Below are 15029 nucleotides of genomic sequence, written 5' to 3'. Positions count from 1 at the left end.
GAGAACAGGGATTTCCTTTTCTTTAACCCAGAGAAGATAAAAATGATGATGATTTAAACAGGAAGGTGTACAGAGTTATAGTGTAGGCAGGGCAAGGAGGGGGCTGGTGAACATGATCCAGTGAAGAGGTAGAAAATGTAGAAATTTGTCACCATGATCTGACACATAAAAAGTGTGCACACAAAAAAAGTGGGGCTCTTAAAATAACCAAGAGGGTATTTTCTCTTGCTTGCTTGCTTGCTTTTATCTTTCTTTCTTTCTCTGTCTTGGTGAGAGGGAATGAGGTTATCCTAGCAGTAAATATATTTTAGGAATTGATGAATTCAAATAATTGGCATCAGTATCTAGAGTCAGACAACCTAAGAAGGGCCACAAACCCAGTCAACTTTAGTTTTCACAGACAAGGTTAAGAGAAATTTTTCTCCACTTTTAAAAACTTGGTTGAGGATTTTTTTTTTAATGCCTTTCTTTTGTCATCTGTTTTCATTTCCCTGTTCCTTAAGTAGAAAGAGAGAATGCGTGTGTGTCTGTCTGGGTGAGTGCTTGCGAGAGCAGGTCTCCAAAGGTCTAACTCCCTCCTGCCCAAGGCACTCTCTTAAATATCAACCGCGCCATCTTGTGGCAAGCTGACATTTGTGCACCGGGCTTAAATCTCACTTTGAAAAATGAACATCATGTTTGAAAAAAAAAAGCAATCTCCTGATTTCTCATTACCTTCAGTCATTAAATAAAATATTAATTCTGAAGCCATGAGTTTAAATTAGAATACAAAATATGCATTAGCTAGATGCTTGTTATAAAATATTTGCTGTGAAATGAGGGATAATTAAAAATTTAATAGACACAAAACCCTTTACCAGAATCTTCCACACAAAACTCGAGAATTGGATCAGTGATTACAGTTGTAAAGACTTTTTTTTCACTGAAACTAAAGTAGGTCCTCCTCATCCTTCTCTATTTCAGCCCCTTAGCATTTCCCTCAGATTATTTGTTACAAATTCCTGTTATTTTATTTGCTTTTTTCCTCCAGAAATACTCTTAGAATGCAGTAAATTTCATGAGATTAAGGATTGCTTTTGTGTTTTTCACCTTTGTACGCCCAATGCTTAGTATTATTCCTGTCACATAATAGATACTCAATAAATAGTTGTCAAGTGAGTTTTGTTGAATTAAAAATACTTCATAAATAAAATACACTCAAATTAAAAAAAAGAAGTTATATGAACACATATAAATTAGAAAAATCCCTCTGACTGAAATGAACTAACATTGTTTATGGAATTCTGTCACGCTGGTTCTGATATATGTCGCTCATATTTTCAAAAGCTGCAGTGTTTGGGGACATGCTGCCCACAGTAAAACTGCTAGAATTCAGCCATTCTTTGGTGATAGGTCATTAGTAATGAAAAGCCCCCTTACTTAGGCTGGGATATTAGCAGTAAACTGGTGCCTTTCAGAATCAACAATCAACTCAAAGAACAGCTGGGAAAGTCACATCTTGATGTTTTCCTGATTTCACTGGGTTATCAAGTGACATGTAAATAATTGATTTAAGCCCCAACATGGGAAGCATCGTAACTTAGTTTGTGGATGTCAGTGCACTGGAAGCAACATGCTAGGGCTCTGCTTTCTTAGATATAAACTTAGTCATGTCACGTCAAATATTCATTTTAAATCCTAGTACACATCTGTACTTTGACTTCTGACAAATGCCAGGTGTTTCCCAACACACATATTCTTGTCATGGGTAAAAGCTATTCAAACACCAGTGGAAGAAATGGTGGAAAGGTAGAAAGCCGAATTGCACATGGTTTTGAATTTGACACTGTGTAGATTTTGTGTGCACTTGTCTTCATTCAATTTAGAGAGCAAGCATGTGGGTTCCTAAAAGTTCATCGAGGGACATTATTCACTACATTGCAGGAACTGTCCCATAGGAAATGGGGTGCGGATGAAATAATGATCATAATAAGTCAAAGTCCTAGTCTCCTTTGGGGAAGAGGATGTGCTCTGGTTGGCTCTTCTTTCTTCCCCCACCCCCTCAACCCTCACCAGAGATGCCGGTAAACCATGGAGTGAGTATGGAAGTAAAGCTCTACCAGCTGAAGTGTTTTTTATTGACAGCAATAGGATTCAAAATTTAATGTGTATTGAGATCACCCGCAAAACTTGCAAAAAATACAGAGCCCTAGGCCCAGCCCCTTCTACCTCTATCGATGTGTAGAAGCCAGGAATCTGGTTATCAGGTGAGGCATAGAACCCACTCTAGGACACCTCAAATTACTACTTTCAGCCCTGTAAGTGTGGGGACTCTTTTTTTTTTCACCACTGTATTCCAAGTGCCCCTGGCACATGGTTGGTATGTAATAAGCAACATGTAGGGTGGGACAGTGGGTGGGTGGAATGAAATGGAACAATGAATGTGTAGATTTAGGTACTCAGAGTAATCAAGAGTAAAATTTCCAAGGTCCACAGATTCTTTGAATTTATCCTTAAATTTCTGATACCTCGTATGTTGCGTTTGCCCCTGATTTTGTGTGACCTTTATTTAAATACCATCTCCCTTTGGCAACAGAATAATTTTGTCACTTGGGATTAAAAGTGATATTTTTTGCAAAATGGCAAACCATCTTGACATTTCATTACAAACCTTTTAACAAATTTCTGTTCTTATTCAAAACTGTTCTTCTAAGTGGAACAGAGACCACCACCCCCATCAGTAGTTTTACAAAAACAAAATGCTTCTTTGCAGGGAGAATACAATCAGAGCGGCCACAGGGAGTGGCTAGGAGTGAGGAGAGCTGGATTCCACATGGATCTCCTCTGCTAATCTGACCTGTGACCTGGAGCTGCCTGAGACCCAGTTTCCTCTTCTGGAAAGTGGGAGATTTAAGCAGATGGTCTCTAATGCCGTTTGGGCAATACATATTACTTAGTATCACTTTGTAGCTTTGAAATTCCTCATCCCTGGGTGCAAAAAAATAGACTTTCTTGAAGGCCTCCATTGATTACATTGTGGGAAGCAGAATAATGGCTCCCCCAAAGATGTTCATGTTTTAAATCCCCATACCTGTGAATATGCTATCTTACAAGGGAAAAAGGGACTTTGCAAATGTGATTAGGTTACCACCTTGAGAGAGGGAGATTATCCTGCTCATCCAGGTGCACTGGATCTAATCACAAGTCTTCAAAAGCTGAGAACCTCTCCTGGCTGTGAAGAGAGAGAGAGAGAGAGAGAGACGTGACTGTGGAAGGGGGGTCAGAGAGGACGGGAGCATGAGTCAAGGAATGTGTGCAGCCTCTAGAAGCTGGAAAAGACAAGGTATCAAATTCTTCTCCAGAGTTTCCGAAAGGGAATGCAGCCCTGCTAACACCTTGATTTCAGCCCAGTCAGACCTAAGTCGGGCTTCTGACTTGAACTGTAAGATAATATATTATTTAAACTGCCAAGTTTGTGGTAATTTATTAGGACAGCAGTAGAAACCAAAAATGCCCTAAAAATACAAGTAATATTCTGAAGCCTGGCCCTTTGCATAGCCCATTGGTGGAGCAAACCAGGGCCTCCTGTAAGCGAATCCTTGAGGGTCATTTAACCTGGGCCTCAGACTGGGCACATACTTGATATCTTTAGCAATTCCAATTTAAGAATCCTCAAATTTAGAATTTTTGACGCTGATCTCCAAACAATCCCTTTGAAAAGTGAAATATACACACACACACACACATACACACATCACATATCATATATATGTGTGTGTATAAATACATTCAGTCAGATATATTTAGGTTAATTTTTCCACACCCCTAGAAAAACCACTGGATTTTATACTGGATGACATATATAAAAACTGAATTGATAACTTGGAACAAATGGCACTCAGGTGAAGCCAGTTGTAGTGGGCATGCCCAGTGTAAATAATAAAAGGACATTCTTTTTTTTTAAATGCTTTTCTGTTTTGTTTTGTTTTTTAAGATTTTATTTATTTATTTGACAGAGAGAGAGCTAGAGAAGGAACACAAGCAGGGGGAGTGGGAGAGGGAGAAGCAGGCTCCCAGCTGAGCAGAGAGCCCGATGCGGGGCTTGATCCCAGGACACTGGGATCATGACCTGAGCCGAAGGAAGACGCTCAAGACATTCTGAGGCAAGTAGCTCTGAATCATGCAGCTCTGAATCAGAGAGGTAGGTAGTCTGGGTCTGAGAAACTTGGAGGCTACAAGCAGCATTTGGATACATGTAAAACTATAGAATAGAAGGAGACCTTGGAGGTCTCCCAGGCCTCCTCTTAAATTTCACAGATAACCAAACCAAGACTCAAAGATCAGGAAGTGTCCCAAAACTGAAGTAGAATGTGCCTGAAGTATTATTTCTGCCATAGTAAAAGGTCTTATGATCGAAAGGAAAACAGGATTGCAAAGTAAACTTAGATCACCGTGTCCTAGAATCTGCATTGCATGAGCCTATCTTGCAAGTCACCTGTCACATCACATTTTGAGGTCTTGCTACTCAAACCAGGAAGCTGATCATGATTTTTTGGAGGCAGCAGGTGAAGGAGGAGGCAGCTGGGATATAAGAACGGACACACAAGCTAACAACTCACGCTGGCTGCAGATAAGCACGCACATCTCAAAATATTAAGTAGAATCTCTAAAGTGGTCTGCAATCCATCTTGACCTAAATTATCTGGATAATTTGCATATTATCACTGGTTTGATTCCATGACAAACATTAATGGGCACTATCTAGAATGTTAGAGGTGGAAGAAACCTTAGGAGCATCTAATTTATCCCCAGAGTTGTACAAATGGAAACAGGACCAAGAGGTTAAGGGATACATCCCAGTGGCAGAGCCCAGGATTTCAGCCCCATTTGTCAGCTCCCAGGCGCTTGCTCATCCCCTCTGCTCGGTGAAACCTAGATGATGCTTTACTGTGAAGACCCTCAAAACATCATGAAATGTATGTTTGGTCTCAGCCCCACCTATGACCATTTGCCTGTCAGTCTGAAAGTCGTACCTCCTGAGTTCAGAATTCATATGTTCTGCTAGAGAAGGAAAAAATGGGCTTGTATTCCCAACTTTTTGGTGAATAAATAAAAGACAGTTTACCTGTAGGCTGAGGACACAACTTCTTCAAGGAGACTGGGATGGAAGGCACTAATTATTCACCAGGGCTCTGAAACCCTAATGGCCACAGTGTTTGGCCCAAACCTCCACCAAATAACACTGTGTTAACAGGCTGTCAGGGACTCCCCAGATATTCAGCTTAATATATTTAACAGTAGATAAAGATGTCCGTCCAGAGCCATTAGATAAGCTCAAATTTGATAGTAAACCTAATTCAACAATATTATTCTAGTACTTCAAATCTCAGGCTTTGCTAGGGCAATTACTCACACCTTTATTCCTGATTTCTCTAATTTACTCTCTGAATGAAATGGCACACAGGATGCTTACTTGCCAAGGGCTACCGTTCTAGGAAAATTCATTTTATTGTTAATACTTAAGGGGTGGGACGATTTCAGATTGGGGGTATCTGCATTCTTTTGGGGTACTGGATACATGTCCCCATGCTCATTTCCAATCTCATCCTAGAAATGAAATGCACGGGTAGGAAGAGTTGTGTTAAATAAGCACTACTGTGGATTATTCATTTGCAAAGATTGATAGTGCCGTAAAATACTCCTAACTTTGAAACTGTGAGTAATAAAATGTAACCTTTCTTTGATAGTTCTGAGTGTACATCAAAATTATGCAGTGTCTTAGAGTCATTGAAGAGAATATTACAATTTATAGATCATAGGACCATAGAACTTCAGAATCAAAAAGGACTTTTTGTGTCATCTGGTTGAGAGTTGACAACTAGGTTTTGTATAGTTGCCAACTACAGTTGATTGGTATGGGTCTGGTATGTCATGCTGAGGCTGGTTATGGGCTCGGTAGACATGTATAATGTGATTGATTAGCAATGTCTGCCATGGGTGGAAGGAAAGAATAATCACTAGTAGGGCACGTATGTGTTATCCTTATCAATTCCAACATTTTCACTTTAAACATGAGTAGCCAAAAATCTAAGCATAGCTCAGAGATTTGCCAGAATGAACCAGCTGGTCTATGGTTGAGCAGGACTAGCCACCACTATTTCTGACATAGCATGCTAGCTCTGTAATATCAACTCACAACTTCTACAAAATAGAAAATCAAATAAGAGTTGATTAGGTATCTAAAAACTTTAGCAGAAAAAAAAAGGCAGAAAATATCTTTGGATGGTGATGTACATTCCCTAGGAAACTGGTCACAATTCACTGAAAAATTCAAAGGAATTTGAAGTTAATTTTCCAGGGAGGCACCATGTACTTTATAATCATGCTTTCAGAATTCATTTTTATACAGTCAATAAATATGTTTTAGTGTCTTCTCTGTGCAAGGTACTGTATTAGAGCTGTGAGAATAGTAATGAAATAGGGGCAAACCAACTTTGTTTGGTGTTTAGATCCACAGGAAATTCCAAGAAACCAAAGATAGAGAGAATGCTCTGAAGAAAAAGGTAAAGTAAGGAAGATGCTGGCAATTTTTTCAAAATAAATGCTCAATGAAGATGGGAAACTTCAGGCTTTAAATATTTCAAATCTTTTTTATGTAGTATGAAGTATGGCACACGTACATCAATTAAAATGCACAGCTCACTGAATTAACACACAGTGAATGGAGTAATTACATCCATGAAACCATCACCCAGGTCAAGAAATAAAGCATCACTAGCACAGAGGCCTCCCTTGTCCCCCCCAATCAATACCCCTTACATCAGCCCCCAAGGATGAAAACTGTCCTGACTTCCCACACCAGCCTGGTTTTGTCAATTCATGAACTTTTTATAGATAAAATCACATTATATTTATTGTTTTATATCTGGCTTTTATTCAACAATATTTTTGTAATAATTATCCATGTTCTGGAGTAGCTAGAGCTTGTCCATTTTTATTACTGTAAATACCCTTTAGTTTCTTTATGTATTCTATCACTGTAGGATATTTGTGTTGCTTCCAGATTGGAATTATTACATAAAATGCTTCTATGGACATTCTTGCATGCATTTATCCTGGAAATATACCTAGAATTGTAATTGCTTAGTTATATGGTCTATTTATGGTGACCTTTATATATATATATATGTATATATATACTTCCAAACAGTTTTCCAAAGTGGCTAGTAATCAATTTTAATTCATACGTATAGTGCTGGAGAGTTCCCAAAGCTATACATTCTCATCATTTGGTATCTTCAGTATATTGAATATAATCAGTCTAGTGGCTATTTCATTAGAGTTTTAATTTGCATTTCCCTAAATCACTAAGGAAGCCTAATACATTCTCATGTTTATTGGGCATTCAGATGTCTTTTGTGAAGTACATGTTCAAACCTCTTGCTCCTTTTTCATTTGGATTGCCTTTTTTTTTTAATTTGTACAAGTTTTTGATAAGGTGGATTATATTTAAAGTAAGAACATGGGGAACCTGGGTGGCTCAGTAGGTTAAGCATCTGCCTTCGGCTCAGGTCATGATCCCAGGGTTCTCAGATGGAGCCCCTGCTCAGTGGGGAGTCTGCCTCTCCCTCTCCTTCTCAAATAAATAAAATCTTTTAAAAAAATAGTAAAATAAGAACTTGTGTTCATCAAAAGATACAAGAGTGTCTCTGTCAGGGTTGAGTCAGGATATACGACCCACCCCAGTTATTTAGAAAGAGAGAGTTTAATGATATAGAATTATTAACTAGATAGAAAAACTGTTAACTGGATAACTGAATAGGCAAAAAGAAAACACTACGATATCATATAGATAGCAATTGCAGGAAACTGCTAACTCCCTGGAACTGGAAGAACAAAGGGAATGGATGACATTATTAAACTCAGAGCCTGGCGAAGTCAGCTGGTACTGGAGTCTTTGAGAGGGACGCCTTAAGGCTCTTCTGAAAGTGCTGGAAAAACTACAAACTGGATTTCATTGTCCCCGTGGGAACAAACTGACGCTGCTGCAATGAAGCATGGCTAGCACAGAGCCTTAGGAACTGGAAGCCGGCAGGAAGGGGCAAGTCCCCTCCTCCAGCCTTGAGGTATCCCACAAGCACCCTTACTGGCAGCTGTCAAAGCTGACCCCTGGCTTGCAGCGTTCAAGCCCCCAACATCATAAAGCCAAATAGAGAATTATGGGGTTGTTGCTGAGAGGCGATAGCTTGATACCTAGCAAGAGAACAGAAGAACAAACAAAAGAACGAGGCAAGATGTATATCCGACAGTGGGCATGGGTGTAGGTTTGAGTGATGCCTAGAAGTTAATAACAGCTGTAACCTCAAAGGTGCTTTCCATGTGCCAGCTTGTGTTAAGGCTTCACCACATTATCATATCTCCCCTCGCAACAGCCTTTTACATGAGAACTCTCACTATTCCCACTTGAAAGATGAGGAAATAAAGACAGGAGAGTTTACATAACCTGCACGAGGACACACTGCCGGGAGGTGCCCGGTAGAGTAGGTAACAATTCAGATCAATCTAATTCGTTTTTATCTTCACACTCAAATTCAAAAATAAAGAGGATTTACTGTAAAAAAAAAAAAAGCTATAAAAGATTATGGTAAATGAGACATGAAAATTAATAGGAGGTCTCCTGACTGATGGGAACTTTTATAGTAATCAGTATTTTCTGGTCACATTAGCTCATAAAAATATGGCAGATGGCATCAATATCTTTCTTTACCTTCTACTATCTTTATTTTCCTCTAGTTGGTCTTTTAAGAATCCTTGTCACTGTGGTGAAAAACCACAGATTCTACTGATGGGGTTGTTTAAAATTACATTTACTGACAGTTGCTTTGATTTCTGTACTTTGTTCTGACAGATGATAATTGTGTTTGGGTGAGGACAGTCCTTTCTCTCCTCTAAAATCAAAACTCAGACCTAAGCTGCTCTCAAAGCCATCACCAACAGGACAACTCTCTCATGCTGGCTGCGCACAATTGTTTGGATGCTTTTGAACCACTTACATACGGGGAACCGCCATTTTGCTTTCCTCACTCACAGACACTGCCTCAGCATGCTGATCTGCTGGAGATTTGGAGAAAAGTATATGAACTCATGTATTCATGTATTCTCAGGCTGAAGTGTACAGTCAGCTGCAAATCTGACTTCCTGGGAAAGACAAACCAGCATGGCAGTCTTGTAGAATTAGAGGTGGGAGCTAACACGTATGGGGCATCCTCCGGGTCTCAGGCACTGTGGTAGGTACGGCAACTGCTCATCCATCCCCCCAACTCAACTGACCCTCCACCCTGCAGCCAAATGTCAAATGCAAAACTAAGCACATGACTCATTGTTATGGGGGAGATTAAAATTCTTCACTCTGTGCACCACGCACTGCTTTCCCTGGAGCCTGACTTTAGCCAATTTCACCTTCACCCCCTGACCTCTATCCCACTAGGCCCCTTCTGCCCCAAGGCTCTTGCATATGCTGTTTTGGCTTTTTCTCTCCTGTGCCCCACATACACCCCTTTTCCATAGCTGACTCTTACTAATGCTTCAGATATCATTTCCTGAGCGAAGCTTCTTTGACTTCCCTTTCTGGACAGGTGAGGTCCTCCAGTTAGAGGCTCACAGCCCACTGGATTTTCTCTTTATCATTTATGATATATGTTCGCATGTCTATGTGAGCCTTGTCTAGACTATAGGTTCTAGGAGAGGATGGGCATGCCTGCATTGCTCACCATCATTGTCCACAGCACCTAACACTGCTCTGGAACATGGTCATCATTCGAGAAGGAGTCATTAACATCCATAATCACAGATGGTAGGGTACATCAAGCAACCTGTTTATTCTGCCTCTGGTCTGAACTGTTCCCTCCACAAAGGCCAGGGCACATTCATATTCTCATGTCAGCTGCATTCATTTATTTATCTATGTGGGTGGCTAGGCTTGGTTGTCACTCTTCTGACAGCTGTACACATGAGGCTGTGAGGGTCACTGCATGAGCAGTTGGACTGTGAAGTTCTAAGGTGGGGCCTGCAGATGTTCATTTTAGCAAGTGCTTCAGGTGTCCTTGGCCCACCTTGAATGGCACCACCTCAGCCCCTCACCCCCTCACCCTACTCCCTCCTTACCCCCAAACCAACCTGACCTCAGAAATCTCTTCTCAGCTTCAAGACCTCTGTATTTTCACCTTGGGCCCTGCATTCATTTCCTTTCCCCACTGTACCAAATTCCCACAAGCTCCCGGGCCTAAAATCACACAAGTAAAACTATCTTACCATTCTGGAGGTCAGAAGTCCAGAGTCCGTCTCTGGGCTGAAATCAAAGTGTTGAAAGGACTGTGTTCCTTCTGGAGGCTCAAGGGGAGAATTTGTTTCCTTGCCTTCCCCAGCTTTTGGAAGCCACTCCATGCATGGGCTCCCACCTCACTGGTCCTCTGCTTCTGTTGTGATGTCTCCTTCTCTGACTCTGACCCCGTGCATTCTTATAAGGACCCTCGGTGATTCCATTGAGTCGCCCAGGAAGTCAGGATAATTTTCCATCCCAAGATCCTTAATTGAACACATCTGCAAAGTCCCTTTTGCTATGTAATATATTTACAGTTTCCAGGGGTAGGATGTGGACATCTTTGGAGGATTATTATGCAGCCTAGCACACACCCCAATCCCCACCCCATAGTTCTTCCTTTCCTACTATTTCTAGGGAAGAAATTCCCCCTGTATTTGCCAAAGTTTACACCATAACCCTCCCCCACCCACGCCCCACCCCAGCTTTTCACATCCTCCCACATTGCCTGCCCATCCTATTGTCAAATATTGCCTCTCATTGTCTTTAGCTGTAGTGAGTTCTTTTTGGAGACAGACTAGTCTGGGTTTGAATTCCCAGCTCTGTTACTTCCATGCTGGGAAGGCTTAGTCTCAGAACTTCAACTCTGGTTCCCTTCTAGTAGACTTACAAATGTCTCCCTTCTGGGTTGATGGAAGGATTAATGGAAATAATGGTTATAGAAAGTCTCTCTCCCACACCCTGTCAGATGGAAAGCATTCAGATAAACTGTTGCCATTATTATCTTCATTGTTTCCTTCCTATCTTAACTTGGAGTCTGGAGGTCTACACAGCTTTTAAAGATGGTTGGGTCCTCTCTGTAAGCCATCACTCCAGTAGCACATTCCATGACTGGACAGACACAGGCTGGCCTTTTCTCTCTGCCATATTGTTTTCTAAGTTGGATTCAGTCCAACAGTTGTTTATGAAGCCCCCCCCTTCTCCCCTGGGCTGTTTGCTACATGTACACAGGTGAGTATGGCACAGTCCCTGCCCTCGGCAGGCATTCCTCAGAGTTGGGCAATGGAATGCATAAAAATGAAATGTCAACGTAAAGTGACAAATGCCATAGCTGCTTGGAGACATCAGAACAGATTGCTGGATGAAGGGATACTTGAGCTGAGTGAAGTAGGAAATACCTTTTGCAGGAAAAGGGTTATTGCTCTTTGTATTCATCACTTATATCACTGCCCAAGGCAAGGGGCCAAACTCTATCATCAGCAAGATTTATGCTTGAGTGTTTCAAAATAATAAGAGCTTCACCATTCTGTTCTTTCAAGTCCCAGCCGGGCACAGAGGGAACTTGTGGTGTGGGCCTGTTTAATCCCAGGATGCCCTGCTTTTCCAGGGAGAGGCATTTAAATAAATTTAAAGCACCACCATCAGTTTGCTTGATTGGAATATGGTGGCTGCCCAAGCATCTTCAGCCAGCACTGAGAGACTCTTGCCGACAGGAACATGGCCATGTGATAAAGTATCAAGAACATCAGGATGGGCTATAAATCAGTGTCTGTCTGACTTTTTAGATCTTGACTCATTACAACAGAGCGAAAAATCTACCTCCACACATCCTATGCATGCCAGCTTTCTAAAGCAAAAGAATTCTGTGATGGCTAAGTATTGAAGTGAGCATGTAACAATAAAATCTCTGAAAATGCATGTCACCAACGCAGTGATCAACAAAAGCAAATCCCAACATAATTTCTCGACTAAATTAATGCAATAAAAAGAGAAACAATCCAAAACCAAACCAACTGAAAGTAGCACTGATGCTATACATTTAACACAGCACCCTTCCAGAAAGTCGTGGGAGTCTCTTTGCTGCATGCTTGCGTGTTCTCAGCAGAAGCTTTGCAATATTGCCAAAGCATTGGGTGGCTTCCAGACTTACTGATAGAATATAAAATTGAATTTTTTAGCAAATTCTAACAATGTCTTAATTTTAATTTTTGAAACCAAGTTTTAGTTACCCATATTTTTTAACTTTATTAATAAACAGTCCTTAGTTGTGCATCAAAGTGAAAATCTATGGGTTTGTGTCTACTACCTGCAAACAAACAAACAAGCAAAAAGATTTACATTCTCAGATCCATTTATAATCCATCCAGGAAAAACCTGGTAACCTAGAGTGGACTCAAGCGATACTCAGAGATACTCTACTCCAAGGGAAACCAACATGCATTCCTCATCTCCTAGTCCCCTTGATGTGGTTCTCTTTTCGTCTTTCTTGGGGGGAAGCTAAGGAGTGTCACACAGCACTGCAAGCAAGAATCTACAAATCTATGGTAAGAGCATGAATTAGGAGGTAGATCCAGGTACTGGAATTCCAGGGAGAGGTTAGGACAAAGGGTAAGGAACACACAGTGAGCTAAGATCTGCGGAGACTTGAATTTACAGGTTTGTAGAAAATGAAAGCTGGTTGCGAATAGAAAATCATTCATCTTGAACCTTTCACTTCATAGGGAGAAAGGGACTTGAGATCATAAAAACTAGGAAATGATAGCATGTACCTCTCAAGACTATTGTAAATTCAATGAAGGGATACATGCAAAGTCCGTGGATTTTTGGATCAGAGTAAATGTTAACAAATGTTTGCTCATTCCTGAATGACAGGACCAGAATAAGTCTTCTCATTTAGAGGAAGTGTTTCGTCAGGCTGCCAGCAATCCCAAGCATACAGGAAATTCATGTTAAAACAGTGGTAATCTCCAGAGCATGATACTGGCTCCAAGCACTGGTACACTATGAGGGAGTTCATATGTTTCTGTTCTGATAGGCATGAATCTCAGGCACAGTTTACGATTCCATCTAGTAAAGTATTTCTTTTTTTTTAAGATTTTATTTTATTTTTTCTATTTTTTTACTTTAAATTTTTATTGTTATGTTAATCACCATACATTACATCATCAGTTTTTGAGGTAGTGTTCCATGATTCATTGTTTGTGCATAACACCCAGTGCTCCACGCAGAACGTGCCCTCTTTAATACCCATCACCCGGCTAACCCATCGCCCCACCCCCCTCCCCTCTAGAACCCTGTTTGTTTTTCAGAGTCCATCGTCTCTCATGGTTCATCTCCCCCTCCGACTTACTCCCCTTCATTCTTCCCCTCCTATCTTCTTCTTTTTTTTTCCTTAACATATATTGCATTATTTGTTTCAGAGGTACAGATCTGTGACAAGAGAGATATAGTGAGAGAGGGAACACAAGCAGGGGGAGTGGGAGAGGGAGAAGCAGGCTTCCCGACGAGCAGGGAGCCCGATGCGGGGCTTGATCCCAGGACCCTGGGATCATGACCTGAGCCGAAGGCAGATGCTTAACCGACTGAGCCACTCAGGTGCCCCCCATCTAGTAAAGTAATTCTTTATATGCTATCCTCCCATGGCAGAAAGTCCTGCTAAATAGATCTTGCCACACTGTGGTTTATACAATTATTTACATGCATCTCATCTCAGCTACTCCTGTGACTTCTTTGGAAAAAAAAATACACTTCCTTTTAATTTGTTTTAATTAATGAAAGTAATTACCTATAATTTCATTTACTCATAAATTACTTAGAATTATGACCTATTGAAAAATAGAGGGGTGCCTGGGTGGCTCAGTCGGTTAAGTGTCTTCCTTCGGCTCAGGTCATGATTCCGGGGTCCTGGGATTGAGTCCCACATCAGGCTCCTTGCTCAGCGGAGAGTTGGCTTCTCCCTCTGCCCCCGCCCCCCCGCTGGCTCCTTCTCTCTCTCTCTGAAAAATAAATAAATAAAACCTTAAAAAAAAAAAAGAAAAAAATGGAAATGTTTTAGAAGCTGGTGTGGGGGGAATCCCAATATCCAGAGGCAACCACTCTTTCAGAATATTTCATTATTTAGGCTGTACATTGTTCGTGCTTTTCTTCTGTACACATGTCAGGGTTTTTAGTTGAATAGAAACGGACTCTGGCTCATTTAAGCAGATAATATTTTAGTAGGAAGATAACCTATCACTTACAAAATATGGCACATTTTGTTTCTACCTTCCATGTTTTAAATAACACTGCCAAGAACATCTTTGTGCACAAATTCTCATCTGTTCTTTGAATTATTTCCATAGGACTGAACTCTAGGAGGAGGGACTAAAGGTGAATCCTTTTAGGTCATGAGATCCCGATTTTGGGGTCCTGAAGTTTGATTAAGTTCTTGGATAGCTAGTAGAAGTCTGAAGTAATGTTTATGAAGAAAAATGAGTGATAAGCCTCTTTCATGTCTAAGACACATATAACGTCAGACCTACCAACTGCTCTTTGTCCAAGTCATGGCTATTACTGCAGCCAAGTGAAGAGGTCTGATGGCACTTGCAACTTGGACAGTTGGAGGAGAGGCATCCATGTGCAGCCACTACCACACTAACCAACTGTGTGTTGGTGCTGAATGCAGCCATTGAGACAAAGTGGCTGAGGCCCACCTTCTACTCAATCCTTCTCCTCTGAGAAGGTCCCTGCCCTTCTTATAGAGAAATGTGCTCCTCCTTCCCCAGCACCCATCATGGTTCACCTGTCATAGAAAAAGCACGCAACGTGGCCCACTGCCCTGGGTATCTTGCTATGGTGTTCACAGGCCTGCCTCCTCCTCACACCATAACCCAGCCAAGGACAGAGAGTCCATCTGAGTCATCTTTTTTCTCTGCTCGCTCATTACCCTCTTTCTCCCAGGGGAATGTAAGCT

This window comes from Zalophus californianus, chromosome 1, assembly GCF_009762305.2.
Source record: "Zalophus californianus isolate mZalCal1 chromosome 1, mZalCal1.pri.v2, whole genome shotgun sequence".
Taxonomy (NCBI): Eukaryota; Metazoa; Chordata; class Mammalia; order Carnivora; family Otariidae; genus Zalophus; species Zalophus californianus.
The sequence above is the reverse complement of the archived record's forward strand: the minus strand, read 5'-3'. Positions refer to the sequence as shown.